This window comes from Tinamus guttatus, unplaced genomic scaffold, assembly GCF_059628265.1.
Source record: "Tinamus guttatus ecotype Peru unplaced genomic scaffold, ASM5962826v1 Tinamus_guttatus_pri_ptg000802l, whole genome shotgun sequence".
Taxonomy (NCBI): domain Eukaryota; kingdom Metazoa; phylum Chordata; class Aves; order Tinamiformes; family Tinamidae; genus Tinamus; species Tinamus guttatus.
Window position 1 is genome coordinate 267,394 of NW_028289336.1, and position 2,926 is coordinate 270,319.

The following is a 2,926-nucleotide window of genomic DNA, read 5'->3' on the forward strand; positions in this document are numbered from 1 at the left end:
ATCATTCTGCAGAAGCAGGATTGCATCAAATAATTACGGGAATCTGTTATTAACTTTGGCTTCCACAGGAGACAGTTCAGAAGATTTCCAGTATTGACTGGTGGCTCAAATGCAAAAGATGTAACCGGTACAATGAGATAAAAAATTTAACAAAACACTGTTTTCTGAATATATGTACATGTTATAAAGCCCAATGTTGTTGCTATTGATCACAGAATAAAACACATTTCAGCTATAGCCTCTACTCTTGGACAAGCATCAGTCTAGGGATGTGGACACTGGGCTAGTCAGATAGACATAGGCTGCTGGAGTAGCTTGCAGAGCCTGAGTTCTCTGCTCTATTTCACAAATCAGTCTTCATTTTTAGTACTAATTTCCACAGGAAATTCTCCTGACTAGATTTTTCTCTGATATAAGAACCGCACAATGCCAGCTGAGCCCAGCATAACGTAAGGCACATTTTGTGTCTGTCTGCAGATCTTAGTTGCTTCTTCTCTTTTCTTAAAAAAGCATAATAGATGCCAAGTCTATTGAAAGATGACCAGTAAAGTCCTCATTAGTCCTCCAGTGAAGACTTACAACAGAAGCATTTATCTGATATGTTGATAACCAATCCTAAAACCCCAAACTGGGAAGACTTTTACTTTCCTCCTCTGGAAACCACAGCCTTTTTCTGTTCTTTTAAATTTACTCTGAGAGTCTTGGTTAGCAGAACATTTCCAGCCTGATCCAGCAAGAGACAACTTGCTTCTACAAGCTGCCTGATTTATTCAGTATTATAAAGGATATAATCTCGACCTCAAAAGGAAACATCTCTATTATCATGCTTAGTCGTCCATGCACAGTGTTAGTTAATTATTTATACCAATTAAAGGCAGAGCCCTTGAGCTAATAGCAACTTGCCAAGGGATTTTGATTGTTTTTTGTTGTTTTCATCATCCCTAAATGGATGTACTGAGCTTCATCTAAATTGTTTGAGGCACCTCTCTGTGAAAACTTTCCTGCACAGGGATAAGCTGCGGTTGGAAGCACTGCTGGGCAGGATGCAGAGTGTTCAATCACTTTGTTATTACCACATTTGTTATTACTGCTCTCTGTGGCCAGAATAAACTTCTGATTCTTCTCCAGCTTTCCAAATGGAATGATTGCAGTTTGGGTACTTCTGTTGAGTTAGGCTTCTGTTTTATGAGGACTTATTTATTTTTAATGGTTAAGGAATACACAGGAATCATTTCCTATGGGGAAAAAAAAATTGCCTTTGCTTGGCCAGTTCCCCAGCAAGAAAGGGTATATTATATTCCACTAGGGCTCTTTCTGCCACTGCTGCTCTTTTTACACCTTCTTGGCTTGTCGATGCTTACCCAAATGCCAGCTGACACCAAGAGGGATCATTTCTGATTTGAATGTTGAAATGTACTTTGATGTCCTTACATGCTCTGTACAGGCTCCAAGTCCTTTGTGCCTCTCAGCAAAATCACAGCCACGCACTGTGCAGAATGCAAATGTGTGTCCTTTTCTTCCCGATATTTTCTTAGTGTAATACTTCCTGGGAGTGGGACTATTTTTCTTTCCTACTCTTTTGTCTTCTCCTTTTCCATTTTAATTTAGATGGGGTTTGTTTTAGGCTTCTGAGTGTATTTTGTTTTTTTTTGTATTCCTGGGAGGAGAATAAGGGCTTGCTAGACTTCTTCCGTGTTCCTTTATCCCACATATTTAAAAATAAACACTTGCAAAATATGTTACTTTTCTCTTTCTCTTTTTCTAAACCCTAAGCCTCAGGTTGTAAGTAAACCACTTTTAAATCTCAGTATTAGGTTTCAAAAAGACTTAGTAGCCTGGAATCTGAAAATACTATTGCTCTTGAATATGCAATTGTAAGACTGAATTAATACAATCCATATTGCCAAATTCCTGATGTTCAAAATCTACAAATAACAACATATTCTATGGTTCTTCTCAGGGGTACCTAATGTTATACCAGGTTTACCAAGGTTGTCAGCAAAGTCTTTTTCTAACATCTCTTGTGTAGAGCTCCAATATGACCTCACCAGAAATCTGCTCCCTTCAGCTTTTATAATTTTATTCTGCTCATAGCTGGCAGCCTCAAGGATCGCCCTGATAAACCTGTAATGATGGGCATGGAATTATTATTTCCATTTTGCGGATGGGAAACCTTGTCTCAGAAGGTGTAGGTGACTGGTTGCAGGCCCGCACAGAAAGTCCGCTGAAGCTCCATTGAGTCCCATGGGCCACGGAGCACCATCTACTCAACATAGCTCTGTAATTCACTGGTTTTCTGTTTCTGAAAGATAGTATCAACACTTTTTCTTGCTGAGAAGGCATATGTTGTGCAATCCGTTTCCTAGCCACTAAATAGAACAGGATTATGACAATGAGATAACTAAATAACTCAAATTTGACATTCTGGAGATATCTTTTGAATATTTCCATTTTCTCAATTATCTAGAGAATTGCCGTTTTCCTCCTGTGCCATCATGCAAGCAGGAAGGCAGTCGTTAGCACCACTCCCAAATGTTTGAGCATTAGAAGGTTTTGCTTTTGTTTGCTTGCACCTTGAATGACTGCCACAAGGGTCAGGTGGAAAGTTACTGTAGAGCTTTACTTAGCGAGTAGCTACAGTGTAAATGCACAAGGAAATTGAAGTTAGGTTACGTGAGTGTTCGTGAACAAGAATTTCCTGATGACTGGCACTGATTTTCAAGCCTGACTGCTGTCTGAGTGTAGCTTGCTCTGCATGAGCTACATCCGCTCTTTGGAAAGACTCTTGCACTACAAAAGACAAAAAAAGGTAGCTTAGTTTTAGCATGCATTATGTTTAGTTTTTAATACTACTGTCCTAGTGTATGTCAATGGGAGATGGAATTTTGTACAATGAGAGGAAGGCCTCTGGTCAGCTGTATCTTTA